General features: G+C 50.5%; 48 non-coding genes and 1 pseudogene across 48 annotated transcripts; all 49 read right to left on the bottom strand.

The window, feature by feature from the left end:
- Positions 1–104: 104 nt before the first annotated feature.
- Positions 105–223, bottom strand: LOC145082660 (5S ribosomal RNA). Its single transcript, XR_013697165.1, has one exon. It is a non-coding gene; the product is annotated as a 5S ribosomal RNA (ribosomal RNA).
- Positions 224–439: 216 nt separating this feature from the next.
- On the bottom strand, positions 440–558 carry LOC145084866 (5S ribosomal RNA). Its single transcript, XR_013699292.1, has one exon. It is a non-coding gene; the product is annotated as a 5S ribosomal RNA (ribosomal RNA).
- Positions 559–775: 217 nt separating this feature from the next.
- LOC145082659 (5S ribosomal RNA) lies at positions 776–894 on the bottom strand. Its single transcript, XR_013697164.1, has one exon. It is a non-coding gene; the product is annotated as a 5S ribosomal RNA (ribosomal RNA).
- A 218-nt stretch (positions 895–1112) lies between these two features.
- On the bottom strand, positions 1113–1231 carry LOC145082658 (5S ribosomal RNA). Its single transcript, XR_013697163.1, has one exon. It is a non-coding gene; the product is annotated as a 5S ribosomal RNA (ribosomal RNA).
- A 218-nt stretch (positions 1232–1449) lies between these two features.
- LOC145082657 (5S ribosomal RNA) lies at positions 1450–1568 on the bottom strand. The gene has a single exon (XR_013697162.1). It is a non-coding gene; the product is annotated as a 5S ribosomal RNA (ribosomal RNA).
- Positions 1569–1785: 217 nt separating this feature from the next.
- LOC145082656 (5S ribosomal RNA) lies at positions 1786–1904 on the bottom strand. The gene has a single exon (XR_013697161.1). It is a non-coding gene; the product is annotated as a 5S ribosomal RNA (ribosomal RNA).
- A 218-nt stretch (positions 1905–2122) lies between these two features.
- LOC145082655 (5S ribosomal RNA) lies at positions 2123–2241 on the bottom strand. The gene has a single exon (XR_013697160.1). It is a non-coding gene; the product is annotated as a 5S ribosomal RNA (ribosomal RNA).
- Positions 2242–2461: 220 nt separating this feature from the next.
- LOC145082654 (5S ribosomal RNA) lies at positions 2462–2580 on the bottom strand. The gene has a single exon (XR_013697159.1). It is a non-coding gene; the product is annotated as a 5S ribosomal RNA (ribosomal RNA).
- A 218-nt stretch (positions 2581–2798) lies between these two features.
- On the bottom strand, positions 2799–2917 carry LOC145082653 (5S ribosomal RNA). The gene has a single exon (XR_013697158.1). It is a non-coding gene; the product is annotated as a 5S ribosomal RNA (ribosomal RNA).
- Positions 2918–3136: 219 nt separating this feature from the next.
- Positions 3137–3255, bottom strand: LOC145083413 (5S ribosomal RNA). The gene has a single exon (XR_013697891.1). It is a non-coding gene; the product is annotated as a 5S ribosomal RNA (ribosomal RNA).
- Positions 3256–3473: 218 nt separating this feature from the next.
- Positions 3474–3592, bottom strand: LOC145085067 (5S ribosomal RNA). The gene has a single exon (XR_013699482.1). It is a non-coding gene; the product is annotated as a 5S ribosomal RNA (ribosomal RNA).
- A 218-nt stretch (positions 3593–3810) lies between these two features.
- Positions 3811–3929, bottom strand: LOC145082651 (5S ribosomal RNA). Its single transcript, XR_013697157.1, has one exon. It is a non-coding gene; the product is annotated as a 5S ribosomal RNA (ribosomal RNA).
- Positions 3930–4147: 218 nt separating this feature from the next.
- Positions 4148–4266, bottom strand: LOC145084469 (5S ribosomal RNA). Its single transcript, XR_013698910.1, has one exon. It is a non-coding gene; the product is annotated as a 5S ribosomal RNA (ribosomal RNA).
- Positions 4267–4484: 218 nt separating this feature from the next.
- Positions 4485–4603, bottom strand: LOC145082649 (5S ribosomal RNA). The gene has a single exon (XR_013697155.1). It is a non-coding gene; the product is annotated as a 5S ribosomal RNA (ribosomal RNA).
- A 219-nt stretch (positions 4604–4822) lies between these two features.
- On the bottom strand, positions 4823–4941 carry LOC145084804 (5S ribosomal RNA). Its single transcript, XR_013699233.1, has one exon. It is a non-coding gene; the product is annotated as a 5S ribosomal RNA (ribosomal RNA).
- A 216-nt stretch (positions 4942–5157) lies between these two features.
- LOC145085095 (5S ribosomal RNA) lies at positions 5158–5276 on the bottom strand. Its single transcript, XR_013699509.1, has one exon. It is a non-coding gene; the product is annotated as a 5S ribosomal RNA (ribosomal RNA).
- Positions 5277–5493: 217 nt separating this feature from the next.
- Positions 5494–5612, bottom strand: LOC145082648 (5S ribosomal RNA). Its single transcript, XR_013697154.1, has one exon. It is a non-coding gene; the product is annotated as a 5S ribosomal RNA (ribosomal RNA).
- A 218-nt stretch (positions 5613–5830) lies between these two features.
- Positions 5831–5949, bottom strand: LOC145082859 (5S ribosomal RNA). Its single transcript, XR_013697360.1, has one exon. It is a non-coding gene; the product is annotated as a 5S ribosomal RNA (ribosomal RNA).
- Positions 5950–6167: 218 nt separating this feature from the next.
- LOC145080293 (5S ribosomal RNA) lies at positions 6168–6277 on the bottom strand (annotated as a pseudogene).
- Positions 6278–6495: 218 nt separating this feature from the next.
- Positions 6496–6614, bottom strand: LOC145082647 (5S ribosomal RNA). The gene has a single exon (XR_013697153.1). It is a non-coding gene; the product is annotated as a 5S ribosomal RNA (ribosomal RNA).
- Positions 6615–6832: 218 nt separating this feature from the next.
- LOC145084578 (5S ribosomal RNA) lies at positions 6833–6951 on the bottom strand. Its single transcript, XR_013699019.1, has one exon. It is a non-coding gene; the product is annotated as a 5S ribosomal RNA (ribosomal RNA).
- Positions 6952–7170: 219 nt separating this feature from the next.
- LOC145082646 (5S ribosomal RNA) lies at positions 7171–7289 on the bottom strand. Its single transcript, XR_013697152.1, has one exon. It is a non-coding gene; the product is annotated as a 5S ribosomal RNA (ribosomal RNA).
- Positions 7290–7504: 215 nt separating this feature from the next.
- On the bottom strand, positions 7505–7623 carry LOC145085666 (5S ribosomal RNA). The gene has a single exon (XR_013700058.1). It is a non-coding gene; the product is annotated as a 5S ribosomal RNA (ribosomal RNA).
- A 217-nt stretch (positions 7624–7840) lies between these two features.
- LOC145082645 (5S ribosomal RNA) lies at positions 7841–7959 on the bottom strand. Its single transcript, XR_013697151.1, has one exon. It is a non-coding gene; the product is annotated as a 5S ribosomal RNA (ribosomal RNA).
- Positions 7960–8177: 218 nt separating this feature from the next.
- LOC145082644 (5S ribosomal RNA) lies at positions 8178–8296 on the bottom strand. The gene has a single exon (XR_013697150.1). It is a non-coding gene; the product is annotated as a 5S ribosomal RNA (ribosomal RNA).
- A 218-nt stretch (positions 8297–8514) lies between these two features.
- On the bottom strand, positions 8515–8633 carry LOC145082643 (5S ribosomal RNA). Its single transcript, XR_013697149.1, has one exon. It is a non-coding gene; the product is annotated as a 5S ribosomal RNA (ribosomal RNA).
- Positions 8634–8851: 218 nt separating this feature from the next.
- LOC145082642 (5S ribosomal RNA) lies at positions 8852–8970 on the bottom strand. The gene has a single exon (XR_013697148.1). It is a non-coding gene; the product is annotated as a 5S ribosomal RNA (ribosomal RNA).
- Positions 8971–9187: 217 nt separating this feature from the next.
- LOC145082641 (5S ribosomal RNA) lies at positions 9188–9306 on the bottom strand. The gene has a single exon (XR_013697147.1). It is a non-coding gene; the product is annotated as a 5S ribosomal RNA (ribosomal RNA).
- Positions 9307–9524: 218 nt separating this feature from the next.
- On the bottom strand, positions 9525–9643 carry LOC145082996 (5S ribosomal RNA). The gene has a single exon (XR_013697491.1). It is a non-coding gene; the product is annotated as a 5S ribosomal RNA (ribosomal RNA).
- A 219-nt stretch (positions 9644–9862) lies between these two features.
- On the bottom strand, positions 9863–9981 carry LOC145082640 (5S ribosomal RNA). The gene has a single exon (XR_013697146.1). It is a non-coding gene; the product is annotated as a 5S ribosomal RNA (ribosomal RNA).
- Positions 9982–10199: 218 nt separating this feature from the next.
- On the bottom strand, positions 10200–10318 carry LOC145082638 (5S ribosomal RNA). The gene has a single exon (XR_013697144.1). It is a non-coding gene; the product is annotated as a 5S ribosomal RNA (ribosomal RNA).
- A 218-nt stretch (positions 10319–10536) lies between these two features.
- Positions 10537–10655, bottom strand: LOC145083412 (5S ribosomal RNA). Its single transcript, XR_013697890.1, has one exon. It is a non-coding gene; the product is annotated as a 5S ribosomal RNA (ribosomal RNA).
- Positions 10656–10873: 218 nt separating this feature from the next.
- On the bottom strand, positions 10874–10992 carry LOC145084797 (5S ribosomal RNA). Its single transcript, XR_013699226.1, has one exon. It is a non-coding gene; the product is annotated as a 5S ribosomal RNA (ribosomal RNA).
- A 218-nt stretch (positions 10993–11210) lies between these two features.
- Positions 11211–11329, bottom strand: LOC145082637 (5S ribosomal RNA). The gene has a single exon (XR_013697143.1). It is a non-coding gene; the product is annotated as a 5S ribosomal RNA (ribosomal RNA).
- A 219-nt stretch (positions 11330–11548) lies between these two features.
- LOC145082635 (5S ribosomal RNA) lies at positions 11549–11667 on the bottom strand. Its single transcript, XR_013697142.1, has one exon. It is a non-coding gene; the product is annotated as a 5S ribosomal RNA (ribosomal RNA).
- A 218-nt stretch (positions 11668–11885) lies between these two features.
- LOC145083647 (5S ribosomal RNA) lies at positions 11886–12004 on the bottom strand. Its single transcript, XR_013698115.1, has one exon. It is a non-coding gene; the product is annotated as a 5S ribosomal RNA (ribosomal RNA).
- A 218-nt stretch (positions 12005–12222) lies between these two features.
- On the bottom strand, positions 12223–12341 carry LOC145082634 (5S ribosomal RNA). The gene has a single exon (XR_013697141.1). It is a non-coding gene; the product is annotated as a 5S ribosomal RNA (ribosomal RNA).
- Positions 12342–12559: 218 nt separating this feature from the next.
- Positions 12560–12678, bottom strand: LOC145082633 (5S ribosomal RNA). Its single transcript, XR_013697140.1, has one exon. It is a non-coding gene; the product is annotated as a 5S ribosomal RNA (ribosomal RNA).
- Positions 12679–12895: 217 nt separating this feature from the next.
- Positions 12896–13014, bottom strand: LOC145082632 (5S ribosomal RNA). Its single transcript, XR_013697139.1, has one exon. It is a non-coding gene; the product is annotated as a 5S ribosomal RNA (ribosomal RNA).
- A 218-nt stretch (positions 13015–13232) lies between these two features.
- On the bottom strand, positions 13233–13351 carry LOC145082631 (5S ribosomal RNA). The gene has a single exon (XR_013697138.1). It is a non-coding gene; the product is annotated as a 5S ribosomal RNA (ribosomal RNA).
- Positions 13352–13568: 217 nt separating this feature from the next.
- LOC145082630 (5S ribosomal RNA) lies at positions 13569–13687 on the bottom strand. The gene has a single exon (XR_013697137.1). It is a non-coding gene; the product is annotated as a 5S ribosomal RNA (ribosomal RNA).
- A 218-nt stretch (positions 13688–13905) lies between these two features.
- LOC145082995 (5S ribosomal RNA) lies at positions 13906–14024 on the bottom strand. The gene has a single exon (XR_013697490.1). It is a non-coding gene; the product is annotated as a 5S ribosomal RNA (ribosomal RNA).
- Positions 14025–14243: 219 nt separating this feature from the next.
- LOC145082629 (5S ribosomal RNA) lies at positions 14244–14362 on the bottom strand. The gene has a single exon (XR_013697136.1). It is a non-coding gene; the product is annotated as a 5S ribosomal RNA (ribosomal RNA).
- A 218-nt stretch (positions 14363–14580) lies between these two features.
- On the bottom strand, positions 14581–14699 carry LOC145082628 (5S ribosomal RNA). Its single transcript, XR_013697135.1, has one exon. It is a non-coding gene; the product is annotated as a 5S ribosomal RNA (ribosomal RNA).
- A 218-nt stretch (positions 14700–14917) lies between these two features.
- LOC145083411 (5S ribosomal RNA) lies at positions 14918–15036 on the bottom strand. Its single transcript, XR_013697889.1, has one exon. It is a non-coding gene; the product is annotated as a 5S ribosomal RNA (ribosomal RNA).
- Positions 15037–15254: 218 nt separating this feature from the next.
- On the bottom strand, positions 15255–15373 carry LOC145084796 (5S ribosomal RNA). The gene has a single exon (XR_013699225.1). It is a non-coding gene; the product is annotated as a 5S ribosomal RNA (ribosomal RNA).
- A 218-nt stretch (positions 15374–15591) lies between these two features.
- Positions 15592–15710, bottom strand: LOC145082626 (5S ribosomal RNA). Its single transcript, XR_013697133.1, has one exon. It is a non-coding gene; the product is annotated as a 5S ribosomal RNA (ribosomal RNA).
- A 219-nt stretch (positions 15711–15929) lies between these two features.
- Positions 15930–16048, bottom strand: LOC145082625 (5S ribosomal RNA). Its single transcript, XR_013697131.1, has one exon. It is a non-coding gene; the product is annotated as a 5S ribosomal RNA (ribosomal RNA).
- Positions 16049–16266: 218 nt separating this feature from the next.
- On the bottom strand, positions 16267–16385 carry LOC145083646 (5S ribosomal RNA). Its single transcript, XR_013698114.1, has one exon. It is a non-coding gene; the product is annotated as a 5S ribosomal RNA (ribosomal RNA).
- Between the last annotated feature and the right edge of the window lie 31 nt (positions 16386–16416).

Below are 16416 nucleotides of genomic sequence, written 5' to 3'. Positions count from 1 at the left end.
AACAATCAACGATGAACCGGATGCCGCCCGAGCATAGACATAGCAAGAAAGAAATAAAAAAACGCACCTAAAACCTAAAAAAACGCAAACGGGCAACGAAAAAGGGGGTGCAACACGAGGACTTCCCAGGGGGTCACCCATCCTAGTACTACTCTCGCCCAAGCACGCTTAACTGCGGAGTTCTGATGGGATCCGGTGCATTAGTGCTGGTATGATCGCACCCGAAATACTATCCATGCTTATTGTTTTTATGTCTTACAAGACGCAGAACGTCGTTTGCTTTCGTACGCGAGGCGTGGGACCCACGTGAGGGATCGGCTCCGTTCGGGAAACGCGGAAACAATCAACGATGAACCGGATGCCGCCCGAGCATAGACATAGCAAGAAAGAAAAAAAACGCACCTAAAACCTAAAAAAACGCAAACGGGCAACGAAAAAGGGGGTGCAACACGAGGACTTCCCAGGGGGTCACACATCCTAGTACTACTCTCGCCCAAGCACGCTTAACTGCGGAGTTCTGATGGGATCCGGTGCATTAGTGCTGGTATGATCGCACCCGAAATACTATCCATGCTTATTGTTTTTATGTCTTACAAGACGCAGAACGTCGTTTGCTTTCGAACGCGAGGCGTGGGACCCACGTGAGGGATCGGCTCCGTTCGGGAAACGCGGAAACAATCAACGATGAACCGGATGCCGCCCGAGCATAGACATAGCAAGAAAGAAAAAAAAACGCACCTAAAACCTAAAAAAACGCAAACGGGCAACGAAAAAGGGGGTGCAACACGAGGACTTCCCAGGGGGTCACCCATCCTAGTACTACTCTCGCCCAAGCACGCTTAACTGCGGAGTTCTGATGGGATCCGGTGCATTAGTGCTGGTATGATCGCACCCGAAATACTATCCATGCTTATTGTTTTTATGTCTTACAAGACGCAGAACGTCGTTTGCTTTCGTACGCGAGGCGTGGGACCCACGTGAGGGATCGGCTCCGTTCGGGAAACGCGGAAACAATCAACGATGAACCGGATGCCGCCCGAGCATAGACATAGCAAGAAAGAAAAAAAAAACGCACCTAAAACCTAAAAAAACGCAAACGGGCAACGAAAAAGGGGGTGCAACACGAGGACTTCCCAGGGGGTCACCCATCCTAGTACTACTCTCGCCCAAGCACGCTTAACTGCGGAGTTCTGATGGGATCCGGTGCATTAGTGCTGGTATGATCGCACCCCAAATACTATCCATGCTTATTGTTTTTATGTCTTACAAGACGCAGAACGTCGTTTGCTTTCGAACGCGAGGCGTCGGACCCACGTGAGGGATCGGCTCCGTTCGGGAAACGCGGAAACAATCAACGATGAACCGGATGCCGCCCGAGCATAGACATAGCAAGAAAGAAAAAAAAAACGCACCTAAAACCTAAAAAAACGCAAACGGGCAACGAAAAAGGGGGTGCAACACGAGGACTTCCCAGGGGGTCACCCATCCTAGTACTACTCTCGCCCAAGCACGCTTAACTGCGGAGTTCTGATGGGATCCGGTGCATTAGTGCTGGTATGATCGCACCCGAAATACTATCCATGCTTATTGTTTTTATGTCTTACAAGACGCAGAACGTCGTTTGCTTTCGAACGCGAGGCGTCGGACCCACGTGAGGGATCGGCTCCGTTCGGGAAACGCGGAAACAATCAACGATGAACCGGATGCCGCCCGAGCATAGACATAGCAAGAAAGAAAAAAAAACGCACCTAAAACCTAAAAAAACGCAAACGGGCAACGAAAAAGGGGGTGCAACACGAGGACTTCCCAGGGGGTCACCCATCCTAGTACTACTCTCGCCCAAGCACGCTTAACTGCGGAGTTCTGATGGGATCCGGTGCATTAGTGCTGGTATGATCGCACCCGAAATACTATCCATGCTTATTGTTTTTATGTCTTACAAGACGCAGAACGTCGTTTGCTTTCGAACGCGAGGCATCGGACCCACGTGAGGGATCGGCTCCGTTCGGGAAACGCGGAAACAATCAACGATGAACCGGATGCCGCCCGAGCATAGACATAGCAAGAAAGAAAAAAAAAACGCACCTAAAACCTAAAAAAACGCAAACGGGCAACGAAAAAGGGGGTGCAACACGAGGACTTCCCAGGGGGTCACCCATCCTAGTACTACTCTCGCCCAAGCACGCTTAACTGCGGAGTTCTGATGGGATCCGGTGCATTAGTGCTGGTATGATCGCACCCGAAATACTATCCATGCTTATTGTTTTTATGTCTTACAAGACGCAGAACGTCGTTTGCTTTCGTACGCGAGGCGTGGGACCCACGTGAGGGATCGGCTCCGTTCGGGAAACGCGGAAACAATCAACGATGAACCGGATGCCGCCCGAGCATAGACATAGCAAGAAAGAAAAAAAAAAAACGCACCTAAAACCTAAAAAAACGCAAACGGGCAACGAAAAAGGGGGTGCAACACGAGGACTTCCCAGGGGGTCACCCATCCTAGTACTACTCTCGCCCAAGCACGCTTAACTGCGGAGTTCTGATGGGATCCGGTGCATTAGTGCTGGTATGATCGCACCCGAAATACTATCCATGCTTATTGTTTTTATGTCTTACAAGACGCAGAACGTCGTTTGCTTTCGTACGCGAGGCGTGGGACCCACGTGAGGGATCGGCTCCGTTCGGGAAACGCGGAAACAATCAACGATGAACCGGATGCCGCTCGAGCATAGACATAGCAAGAAAGAAAAAAAAAACGCACCTAAAACCTAAAAAAACGCAAACGGGCAACGAAAAAGGGGGTGCAACACGAGGACTTCCCAGGGGGTCACCCATCCTAGTACTACTCTCGCCCAAGCACGCTTAACTGCGGAGTTCTGATGGGATCCGGTGCATTAGTGCTGGTATGATCGCACCCGAAATACTATCCATGCTTATTGTTTTTATTTCTTACAAGACGCAGAACGTCGTTTGCTTTCGTACGCGAGGCGTGGGACCCACGTGAGGGATCGGCTCCGTTCGGGAAACGCGGAAAGAATCAACGATGAACCGGATGCCGCCCGAGGATAGACATAGCAAGAAAGAAAAAAAAAAACGCACCTAAAACCTAAAAAAACGCAAACGGGCAACGAAAAAGGGGGTGCAACACGAGGACTTCCCAGGGGGTCACCCATCCTAGTACTCCTCTCGCCCAAGCACGCTTAACTGCGGAGTTCTGATGGGATCCGGTGCATTAGTGCTGGTATGATCGCACCCGAAATACTATCCATGCTTATTGTTTTTATGTCTTACAAGACGCAGAACGTCGTTTGCTTTCGAACGCGAGGCGTGGGACCCACGTGAGGGATCGGCTCCGTTCGGGAAACGCGGAAACAATCAACGATGAACCGGATGCCGCCCGAGCATAGACATAGCAAGAAAGAAAAAAAAAACGCACCTAAAACCTAAAAAAACGCAAACGGGCAACGAAAAAGGGGGTGCAACACGAGGACTTCCCAGGGGGTCACCCATCCTAGTACTACTCTCGCCCAAGCACGCTTAACTGCGGAGTTCTGATGGGATCCGGTGCATTAGTGATGGTATAATCGCACCCGAAATACTATCCATGCTTATTGTTTTTATGTCTTACAAGACGCAGAACGTCGTTTGCTTTCGTACGCGAGGCGTGGGACCCACGTGAGGGATCGGCTCCGTTCGGGAAACGCGGAAACAATCAACGATGAACCGGATGCCGCCCGAGCATAGACATAGCAAGAAAGAAAAAAAAAACGCACCTAAAACCTAAAAAAACGCAAACGGGCAACGAAAAAGGGGGTGCAACACGAGGACTTCCCAGGGGGTCACCCATCCTAGTACTACTCTCGCCCAAGCACGCTTAACTGCGGAGTTCTGATGGGATCCGGTGCATTAGTGCTGGTATGATCGCACCCGAAATACTATCCATGCTTATTGTTTTTATGTCTTACAAGACGCAGAACGTCGTTTGCTTTCGTACGCGAGGCGTGGGACCCACGTGAGGGATCGGCTCCGTTCGGGAAACACGGAAACAATCAACGATGAACCGGATGCCGCCCGAGCATAGACATAGCAAGAAAGAAAAAAAAAACGCACCTAAAACCTAAAAAAACGCAAACGGGCAACGAAAAAGGGGGTGCAACACGAGGACTTCCCAGGGGGTCACCTATCCTAGTACTACTCTCGCCCAAGCACGCTTAACTGCGGAGTTCTGATGGGATCCGGTGCATTAGTGCTGGTATGATCGCACCCGAAATACTATCCATGCTTATTGTTTTTATGTCTTACAAGACGCAGAACGTCGTTTGCTTTCGTACGCGAGGCGTGGGACCCACGTGAGGGATCGGCTCCGTTCGGGAAACGCGGAAACAATCAACGATGAACCGGATGCCGCCCGAGCATAGACATAGCAAGAAAGAAAAAAAAAACGCACCTAAAACCTAAAAAAACGCAAACGGGCAACGAAAAAGGGGGTGCAACACGAGGACTTCCCAGGGGGTCACCCATCCTAGTACTACTCTCGCCCAAGCACGCTTAACTGCGGAGTTCTGATGGGATCCGGTGCATTAGTGCTGGTATGATCGCACCCGAAATACTATCCATGCTTATTGTTTTTATGTCTTACAAGACGCAGAACGTCGTTTGCTTTCGAACGCGAGGCGTCGGACCCACGTGAGGGATCGGCTCCGTTCGGGAAACGCGGAAACAATCAACGATGAACCGGATGCCGCCCGAGCATAGACATAGCAAGAAAGAAATAAAAAAACGCACCTAAAACCTAAAAAAACGCAAACGGGCAACGAAAAAGGGGGTGCAACACGAGGACTTCCTAGGGGGTCACCCATCCTAGTACTACTCTCGCCCAAGCACGCTTAACTGCGGAGTTCTGATGGGATCTGGTGCATTAGTGCTGGTATGATCGCACCCGAAATACTATCCATGCTTATTGTTTTTATGTCTTACAAGACGCAGAACGTCGTTTGCTTTCGTACGCGAGGCGTGGGACCCACGTGAGGGATCGGCTCCGTTCGGGAAACGCGGAAACAATCAACGATGAACCGGATGCCGCCCGAGCATAGACATAGCAAGAAAGAAAAAAAACGCACCTAAAACCTAAAAAAACGCAAACGGGCAACGAAAAAGGGGGTGCAACACGAGGACTTCCCAGGGGGTCACACATCCTAGTACTACTCTCGCCCAAGCACGCTTAACTGCGGAGTTCTGATGGGATCCGGTGCATTAGTGCTGGTATGATCACACCCTAAATACTATCCATGCTTATTGTTTTTATGTCTTACAAGACGCAGAACGTCGTTTGCTTTCGAACGCGAGGCGTGGGACCCACGTGAGGGATCGGCTCCGTTCGGGAAACGCGGAAACAATCAACGATGAACCGGATGCCGCCCGAGCATAGACATAGCAAGAAAGAAAAAAAAACGCACCTAAAACCTAAAAAAACGCAAACGGGCAACGAAAAAGGGGGTGCAACACGAGGACTTCCCAGGGGGTCACCCATCCTAGTACTACTCTCGCCCAAGCACGCTTAACTGCGGAGTTCTGATGGGATCCGGTGCATTAGTGCTGGTATGATCGCACCCGAAATACTATCCATGCTTATTGTTTTTATGTCTTACAAGACGCAGAACGTCGTTTGCTTTCGTACGCGAGGCGTGGGACCCACGTGAGGGATCGGCTCCGTTCGGGAAACGCGGAAACAATCAACGATGAACCGGATGCCGCCCGAGCATAGACATAGCAAGAAAGAAAAAAAAAACGCACCTAAAACCTAAAAAAACGCAAACGGGCAACGAAAAAGGGGGTGCAACACGAGGACTTCCCAGGGGGTCACCCATCCTAGTACTACTCTCGCCCAAGCACGCTTAACTGCGGAGTTCTGATGGGATCCGGTGCGTTAGTGCTGGTATGATCGCACCCGAAATACTATCCATGCTTATTGTTTTTATGTCTTACAAGACGCAGAACGTCGTTTGCTTTCGTACGCGAGGCGTCGGACCCACGTGAGGGATCGGCTCCGTTCGGGAAACGCGGAAACAATCAACGATGAACCGGATGCCGCCCGAGCATAGACATAGCAAGAAAGAAAAAAAAAACGCACCTAAAACCTAAAAAAACGCAAACGGGCAACGAAAAAGGGGGTGCAACACGAGGACTTCCCAGGGGGTCACCCATCCTAGTACTACTCTCGCCCAAGCTGCGGAGTTCTGATGGGATCCGGTGCATTAGTGCTGGTATGATCGCACCCGAAATACTATCCATGCTTATTGTTTTTATGTCTTACAAGACGCAGAACGTCGTTTGCTTTCGAACGCGAGGCGTCGGACCCACGTGAGGGATCGGCTCCGTTCGGGAAACGCGGAAACAATCAACGATGAACCGGATGCCGCCCGAGCATAGACATAGCAAGAAAGAAAAAAAAAACGCACCTAAAACCTAAAAAAACGCAAACGGGCAACGAAAAAGGGGGTGCAACACGAGGACTTCCCAGGGGGTCACCCATCCTAGTACTACTCTCGCCCAAGCACGCTTAACTGCGGAGTTCTGATGGGATCCGGTGCATTAGTGCTGGTATGATCGCACCCGAAATACTATCCATGCTTATTGTTTTTATGTCTTACAAGACGCAGAACGTCGTTTGCTTTCGAACGCGAGGCGTGGGACCCACGTGAGGGATCGGCTCCGTTCGGGAAACGCGGAAACAATCAACGATGAACCGGATGCCGCCCGAGCATAGACATAGCAAGAAAGAAAAAAAAAACGCACCTAAAACCTAAAAAAACGCAAACGGGCAACGAAAAAGGGGGTGCAACACGAGGACTTCCCAGGGGGTCACCCATCCTAGTACTACTCTCGCCTAAGCACGCTTAACTGCGGAGTTCTGATGGGATCCGGTGCATTAGTGCTGGTATGATCGCACCCGAAATACTATCCATGCTTATTGTTTTTATGTCTTACAAGACGCAGAACGTCGTTTGCTTTCGAACGCGAGGCGTCGGACCCACGTGAGGGATCGGCTCCGTTCGGGAAACGCGGAAACAATCAACGATGAACCGGATGCCGCCCGAGCATAGACATAGCAAGAAAGAAATAAAAAAACGCACCTAAAACCTAAAAAAACGCAAACGGGCAACGAAAAAGGGGGTGCAACACGAGGACTTCCCAGGGGGTCACCCATCCTAGTACTACTCTCGCCCAAGCACGCTTAACTGCGGAGTTCTGATGGGATCCGGTGCATTAGTGCTGGTATGATCGCACCCGAAATACTATCCATGCTTATTGTTTTTATGTCTTACAAGACGCAGAACGTCGTTTGCTTTCGTACGCGAGGCGTGGGACCCACGTGAGGGATCGGCTCCGTTCGGGAAACGCGGAAACAATCAACGATGAACCGGATGCCGCCCGAGCATAGACATAGCAAGAAAGAAAAAAAACGCACCTAAAACCTAAAAAAACGCAAACGGGCAACGAAAAAGGGGTGGAACACGAGGACTTCCCAGGGGGTCACACATCCTAGTACTACTCTCGCCCAAGCACGCTTAACTGCGGAGTTCTGATGGGATCCGGTGCATTAGTGCTGGTATGATCGCACCCGAAATACTATCCATGCTTATTGTTTTTATGTCTTACAAGACGCAGAACGTCGTTTGCTTTCGAACGCGAGGCGTGGGACCCACGTGAGGGATCGGCTCCGTTCGGGAAACGCGGAAACAATCAACGATGAACCGGATGCCGCCCGAGCATAGACATAGCAAGAAAGAAAAAAAAACGCACCTAAAACCTAAAAAAACGCAAACGGGCAACGAAAAAGGGGGTGCAACACGAGGACTTCCCAGGGGGTCACCCATCCTAGTACTACTCTCGCCCAAGCACGCTTAACTGCGGAGTTCTGATGGGATCCGGTGCATTAGTGCTGGTATGATCGCACCCCAAATACTATCCATGCTTATTGTTTTTATGTCTTACAAGACGCAGAACGTCGTTTGCTTTCGTACGCGAGGCGTGGGACCCACGTGAGGGATCGGCTCCGTTCGGGAAACGCGGAAACAATCAACGATGAACCGGATGCCGCCCGAGCATAGACATAGCAAGAAAGAAAAAAAAAACGCACCTAAAACCTAAAAAAACGCAAACGGGCAACGAAAAAGGGGGTGCAACACGAGGACTTCCCAGGGGGTCACCCATCCTAGTACTACTCTCGCCCAAGCACGCTTAACTGCGGAGTTCTGATGGGATCCGGTGCATTAGTGCTGGTATGATCGCACCCGAAATACTATCCATTCTTATTGTTTTTATGTCTTACAAGACGCAGAACGTCGTTTGCTTTCGTACGCGAGGCGTCGGACCCACGTGAGGGATCGGCTCCGTTCGGGAAACGCGGAAACAATCAACGATGAACCGGATGCCGCCCGAGCATAGACATAGCAAGAAAGAAAAAAAAAACGCACCTAAAACCTAAAAAAACGCAAACGGGCAACGAAAAAGGGGGTGCAACACGAGGACTTCCCAGGGGGTCACCCATCCTAGTACTACTCTCGCCCAAGCACGCTTAACTGCGGAGTTCTGATGGGATCCGGTGCATTAGTGCTGGTATGATCGCACCCGAAATACTATCCATGCTTATTGTTTTTATGTCTTACAAGACGCAGAACGTCGTTTGCTTTCGAACGCGAGGCGTCGGACCCACGTGAGGGATCGGCTCCGTTCGGGAAACGCGGAAACAATCAACGATGAACCGGATGCCGCCCGAGCATAGACATAGCAAGAAAGAAAAAAAAAACGCACCTAAAACCTAAAAAAACGCAAACGGGCAACGAAAAAGGGGGTGCAACACGAGGACTTCCCAGGGGGTCACCCATCCTAGTACTACTCTCGCCCAAGCACGCTTAACTGCGGAGTTCTGATGGGATCCGGTGCATTAGTGCTGGTATGATCGCACCCGAAATACTATCCATGCTTATTGTTTTTATGTCTTACAAGACGCAGAACGTCGTTTGCTTTCGAACGCGAGGCGTCGGACCCACGTGAGGGATCGGCTCCGTTCGGGAAACGCGGAAACAATCAACGATGAACCGGATGCCGCCCGAGCATAGACATAGCAAGAAAGAAAAAAAAACGCACCTAAAACCTAAAAAAACGCAAACGGGCAACGAAAAAGGGGGTGCAACACGAGGACTTCCCAGGGGGTCACCCATCCTAGTACTACTCTCGCCCAAGCACGCTTAACTGCGGAGTTCTGATGGGATCCGGTGCATTAGTGCTGGTATGATCGCACCCGAAATACTATCCATGCTTATTGTTTTTATGTCTTACAAGACGCAGAACGTCGTTTGCTTTCGAACGCGAGGCATCGGACCCACGTGAGGGATCGGCTCCGTTCGGGAAACGCGGAAACAATCAACGATGAACCGGATGCCGCCCGAGCATAGACATAGCAAGAAAGAAAAAAAAAACGCACCTAAAACCTAAAAAAACGCAAACGGGCAACGAAAAAGAGGGTGCAACACGAGGACTTCCCAGGGGGTCACCCATCCTAGTACTACTCTCGCCCAAGCACGCTTAACTGCGGAGTTCTGATGGGATCCGGTGCATTAGTGCTGGTATGATCGCACCCGAAATACTATCCATGCTTATTGTTTTTATGTCTTACAAGACGCAGAACGTCGTTTGCTTTCGTACGAGAGGCGTGGGACCCACGTGAGGGATCGGCTCCGTTCGGGAAACGCGGAAACAATCAACGATGAACCGGATGCCGCCCGAGCATAGACATAGCAAGAAAGAAAAAAAAAAACGCACCTAAAACCTAAAAAAACGCAAACGGGCAACGAAAAAGGGGGTGCAACACGAGGACTTCCCAGGGGGTCACCCATCCTAGTACTACTCTCGCCCAAGCACGCTTAACTGCGGAGTTCTGATGGGATCCGGTGCATTAGTGCTGGTATGATCGCACCCGAAATACTATCCATGCTTATTGTTTTTATGTCTTACAAGACGCAGAACGTCGTTTGCTTTCGTACGCGAGGCGTGGGACCCACGTGAGGGATCGGCTCCGTTCGGGAAACGCGGAAACAATCAACGATGAACCGGATGCCGCTCGAGCATAGACATAGCAAGAAAGAAAAAAAAAACGCACCTAAAACCTAAAAAAACGCAAACGGGCAACGAAAAAGGGGGTGCAACACGAGGACTTCCCAGGGGGTCACCCATCCTAGTACTACTCTCGCCCAAGCACGCTTAACTGCGGAGTTCTGATGGGATCCGGTGCATTAGTGCTGGTATGATCGCACCCGAAATACTATCCATGCTTATTGTTTTTATTTCTTACAAGACGCAGAACGTCGTTTGCTTTCGTACGCGAGGCGTGGGACCCACGTGAGGGATCGGCTCCGTTCGGGAAACGCGGAAAGAATCAACGATGAACCGGATGCCGCCCGAGGATAGACATAGCAAGAAAGAAAAAAAAAACGCACCTAAAACCTAAAAAAACGCAAACGGGCAACGAAAAAGGGGGTGCAACACGAGGACTTCCCAGGGGGTCACCCATCCTAGTACTCCTCTCGCCCAAGCACGCTTAACTGCGGAGTTCTGATGGGATCCGGTGCATTAGTGCTGGTATGATCGCACCCGAAATACTATCCATGCTTATTGTTTTTATGTCTTACAAGACGCAGAACGTCGTTTGCTTTCGAACGCGAGGCGTGGGACCCACGTGAGGGATCGGCTCCGTTCGGGAAACGCGGAAACAATCAACGATGAACCGGATGCCGTCCGAGCATAGACATAGCAAGAAAGAAAAAAAAAACGCACCTAAAACCTAAAAAAACGCAAACGGGCAACGAAAAAGGGGGTGCAACACGAGGACTTCCCAGGGGGTCACCCATCCTAGTACTACTCTCGCCCAAGCACGCTTAACTGCGGAGTTCTGATGGGATCCGGTGCATTAGTGATGGTATGATCGCACCCGAAATACTATCCATGCTTATTGTTTTTATGTCTTACAAGACGCAGAACGTCGTTTGCTTTCGTACGCGAGGCGTGGGACCCACGTGAGGGATCGGCTCCGTTCGGGAAACGCGGAAACAATCAACGATGAACCGGATGCCGCCCGAGCATAGACATAGCAAGAAAGAAAAAAAAAACGCACCTAAAACCTAAAAAAACGCAAACGGGCAACGAAAAAGGGGGTGCAACACGAGGACTTCCCAGGGGGTCACCCATCCTAGTACTACTCTCGCCCAAGCACGCTTAACTGCGGAGTTCTGATGGGATCCGGTGCATTAGTGCTGGTATGATCGCACCCGAAATACTATCCATGCTTATTGTTTTTATGTCTTACAAGACGCAGAACGTCGTTTGCTTTCGTACGCGAGGCGTGGGACCCACGTGAGGGATCGGCTCCGTTCGGGAAACGCGGAAACAATCAACGATGAACCGGATGCCGCCCGAGCATAGACATAGCAAGAAAGAAAAAAAAAAACGCACCTAAAACCTAAAAAAACGCAAACGGGCAACGAAAAAGGGGGTGCAACACGAGGACTTCCCAGGGGGTCACCCATCCTAGTACTACTCTCGCCCAAGCACGCTTAACTGCGGAGTTCTGATGGGATCCGGTGCATTAGTGCTGGTATGATCGCACCCGAAATACTATCCATGCTTATTGTTTTTATGTCTTACAAGACGCAGAACGTCGTTTGCTTTCGTACGCGAGGCGTGGGACCCACGTGAGGGATCGGCTCCGTTCGGGAAACGCGGAAACAATCAACGATGAACCGGATGCCGCTCGAGCATAGACATAGCAAGAAAGAAAAAAAAAACGCACCTAAAACCTAAAAAAACGCAAACGGGCAACGAAAAAGGGGGTGCAACACGAGGACTTCCCAGGGGGTCACCCATCCTAGTACTACTCTCGCCCAAGCACGCTTAACTGCAGAGTTCTGATGGGATCCGGTGCATTAGTGCTGGTATGATCGCACCCGAAATACTATCCATGCTTATTGTTTTTATTTCTTACAAGACGCAGAACGTCGTTTGCTTTCGTACGCGAGGCGTGGGACCCACGTGAGGGATCGGCTCCGTTCGGGAAACGCGGAAAGAATCAACGATGAACCGGATGCCGCCCGAGCATAGACATAGCAAGAAAGAAAAAAAAAACGCACCTAAAACCTAAAAAAACGCAAACGGGCAACGAAAAAGGGGGTGCAACACGAGGACTTCCCAGGGGGTCACCCATCCTAGTACTACTCTCGCCCAAGCACGCTTAACTGCGGAGTTCTGATGGGATCCGGTGCATTAGTGCTGGTATGATCGCACCCGAAATACTATCCATGCTTATTGTTTTTATGTCTTACAAGACGCAGAACGTCGTTTGCTTTCGAACGCGAGGCGTGGGACCCACGTGAGGGATCGGCTCCGTTCGGGAAACGCGGAAACAATCAACGATGAACCGGATGCCGCCCGAGCATAGACATAGCAAGAAAGAAAAAAAAAACGCACCTAAAACCTAAAAAAACGCAAACGGGCAACGAAAAAGGGGGTGCAACACGAGGACTTCCCAGGGGGTCACCCATCCTAGTACTACTCTCGCCCAAGCACGCTTAACTGCGGAGTTCTGATGGGATCCGGTGCATTAGTGCTGGTATGATCGCACCCGAAATACTATCCATGCTTATTGTTTTTATGTCTTACAAGACGCAGAACGTCGTTTGCTTTCGTACGCGAGGCGTGGGACCCACGTGAGGGATCGGCTCCGTTCGGGAAACGCGGAAACAATCAACGATGAACCGGATGCCGCCCGAGCATAGACATAGCAAGAAAGAAAAAAAAACGCACCTAAAACCTAAAAAAACGCAAACGGGCAACGAAAAAGGGGGTGCAACACGAGGACTTCCCAGGGGGTCACCCATCCTAGTACTACTCTCGCCCAAGCACGCTTAACTGCGGAGTTCTGATGGGATCCGGTGCATTAGTGCTGGTATGATCGCACCCGAAATACTATCCATGCTTATTGTTTTTATGTCTTACAAGACGCAGAACGTCGTTTGCTTTCGTACGCGAGGCGTGGGACCCACGTGAGGGATCGGCTCCGTTCGGGAAACGCGGAAACAATCAACGATGAACCGGATGCCGCCCGAGCATAGACATAGCAAGAAAGAAAAAAAAAACGCACCTAAAACCTAAAAAAACGCAAACGGGCAACGAAAAAGGGGGTGCAACACGAGGACTTCCCAGGGGGTCACCCATCCTAGTACTACTCTCGCCCAAGCACGCTTAACTGCGGAGTTCTGATGGGATCCGGTGCATTAGTGCTGGTATGATCGCACCCGAAATACTATCCATGCTTATTGTTTTTATGTCTTACAAGACGCAGAACGTCGTTTGCTTTCGAACGCGAGGCGTCGGACCCACGTGAGGGATCGGCTCCGTTCGGGAAACGCGGAAACAATCAACGATGAACCGGATGCCGCCCGAGCATAGACATAGCAAGAAAGAAAAAAAAACGCACCTAAAACCTAAAAAAACGCAAACGGGCAACGAAAAAGGGGGTGCAACACGAGGACTTCCCAGGGGGTCACCCATCCTAGTACTACTCTCGCCCAAGCACGCTTAACTGCGGAGTTCTGATGGGATCCGGTGCATTAGTGCTGGTATGATCGCACCCGAAATACTATCCATGCTTATTGTTTTTATGTCTTACAAGACGCAGAACGTCGTTTGCTTTCGAACGCGAGGCATCGGACCCACGTGAGGGATCGGCTCCGTTCGGGAAACGCGGAAACAATCAACGATGAACCGGATGCCGCCCGAGCATAGACATAGCAAGAAAGAAAAAAAAAACGCACCTAAAACCTAAAAAAACGCAAACGGGCAACGAAAAAGAGGGTGCAACACGAGGACTTCCCAGGGGGTCACCCATCCTAGTACTACTCTCGCCCAAGCACGCTTAACTGCGGAGTTCTGATGGGATCCGGTGCATTAGTGCTGGTATGATCGCACCCGAAATACTATCCATGCTTATTGTTTTTATGTCTTACAAGACGCAGAACGTCGTTTGCTTTCGTACGAGAGGCGTGGGACCCACGTGAGGGATCGGCTCCGTTCGGGAAACGCGGAAACAATCAACGATGAACCGGATGCCGCCCGAGCATAGACATAGCAAGAAAGAAAAAAAAAAACGCACCTAAAACCTAAAAAAACGCAAACGGGCAACGAAAAAGGGGGTGCAACACGAGGACTTCCCAGGGGGTCACCCATCCTAGTACTACTCTCGCCCAAGCACGCTTAACTGCGGAGTTCTGATGGGATCCGGTGCATTAGTGCTGGTATGATCGCACCCGAAATACTATCCATGCTTATTGTTTTTATGTCTTACAAGACGCAGAACGTCGTTTGCTTTCGTACGCGAGGCGTGGGACCCACGTGAGGGATCGGCTCCGTTCGGGAAACGCGGAAACAATCAACGATGAACCGGATGCCGCTCGAGCATAGACATAGCAAGAAAGAAAAAAAAAACGCACCTAAAACCTAAAAAAACGCAAACGGGCAACGAAAAAGGGGGTGCAACACGAGGACTTCCCAGGGGGTCACCCATCCTAGTACTACTCTCGCCCAAGCACGCTTAACTGCGGAGTTCTGATGGGATCCGGTGCATTAGTGCTGGTATGATCGCACCCGAAATACTATCCATGCTTATTGTTTTTATTTCTTACAAGACGCAGAACGTCGTTTGCTTTCGTACGCGAGGCGTGGGACCCACGTGAGGGATCGGCTCCGTTCGGGAAACGCGGAAAGAATCAACGATGAACCGGATGCCGCCCGAGGATAGACATAGCAAGAAAGAAAAAAAAAACGCACCTAAAACCTAAAAAAACGCAAACGGGCAACGAAAAAGGGGGTGCAACACGAGGACTTCCCAGGGGGTCACCCATCCTAGTACTCCTCTCGCCCAAGCACGCTTAACTGCGGAGTTCTGATGGGATCCGGTGCATTAGTGCTGGTATGATCGCACCCGAAATACTATCCATGCTTATTGTTTTTATGTCTTACAAGACGCAGAACGTCGTTTGCTTTCGAACGCGAGGCGTGGGACCCACGTGAGGGATCGGCTCCGTTCGGGAAACGCGGAAACAATCAACGATGAACCGGATGCCGTCCGAGCATAGACATAGCAAGAAAGAAAAAAAAAACGCACCTAAAACCTAAAAAAACGCAAACGGGCAACGAAAAAGGGGGTGCAACACGAGGACTTCCCAGGGGGTCACCCATCCTAGTACTACTCTCGCCCAAGCACGCTTAACTGCGGAGTTCTGATGGGATCCGGTGCATTAGTGATGGTATGATCGCACCCGAAATACTATCCATGCTTATTGTTTTTATGTCTTACAAGACGCAGAACGTCGTTTGCTTTCGTACGCGAGGCGTGGGACCCACGTGAGGGATCGGCTCCGTTCGGGAAACGCGGAAACAATCAACGATGAACCGGATGCCGCCCGAGCATAGACATAGCAAGAAAGAAAAAAAAAACGCACCTAAAACCTAAAAAAACGCAAACGGGCAACGAAAAAGGGGGTGCAACACGAGGACTTCCCAGGGGGTCACCCATCCTAGTACTACTCTCGCCCAAGCACGCTTAACTGCGGAGTTCTGATGGGATCCGGTGCATTAGTGCTGGTATGATCGCACCCGAAATACTATCCATGCTTATTGTTTTTATGTCTTACAAGACGCAGAACGTCGTTTGCTTTCGTACGCGAGGCGTGGGACCCACGTGAGGGATCGGCTCCGTTCGGGAAACGCGGAAACAATCAACGATGAACCGGATGCCGCCCGAGCATAGACATAGCAAGAAAGAAAAAAAAAAACGCACCTAAAACCTAAAAAAACGCAAACGGGCAACGAAAAAGGGGGTGCAACACGAGGACTTCCCAGGGGGTCACCCATCCTAGTACTACTCTCGCCCAAGCACGCTTAACTGCGGAGTTCTGATGGGATCCGGTGCATTAGTGCTGGTATGATCGCACCCGAAATACTATCCATGCTTATTGTTTTTATGTCTTACAAGACGCAGAACGTCGTTTGCTTTCGTACGCGAGGCGTGGGACCCACGTGAGGGATCGGCTCCGTTCGGGAAACGCGGAAACAATCAACGATGAACCGGATGCCGCTCGAGCATAGACATAGCAAGAAAGAAAAAAAAAACGCACCTAAAACCTAAAAAAACGCAAACGGGCAACGAAAAAGGGGGTGCAACACGAGGACTTCCCAGGGGGTCACCCATCCTAGTACTACTCTCGCCCAAGCACGCTTAACTGCAGAGTTCTGATGGGATCCGGTGCATTAGTGCTGGTATGATCGCACCCGAAATACTATCCATGCTTATTGTTTTTATTT

Source organism: Lactuca serriola, chromosome 1 (assembly GCF_051521515.1).
Source record: "Lactuca serriola cultivar US96UC23 chromosome 1, Lser_US96UC23_V15, whole genome shotgun sequence".
NCBI lineage: Eukaryota > Viridiplantae > Streptophyta > Magnoliopsida > Asterales > Asteraceae > Lactuca > Lactuca serriola.
This window is presented reverse-complemented; position numbering and strand designations above follow the sequence as displayed.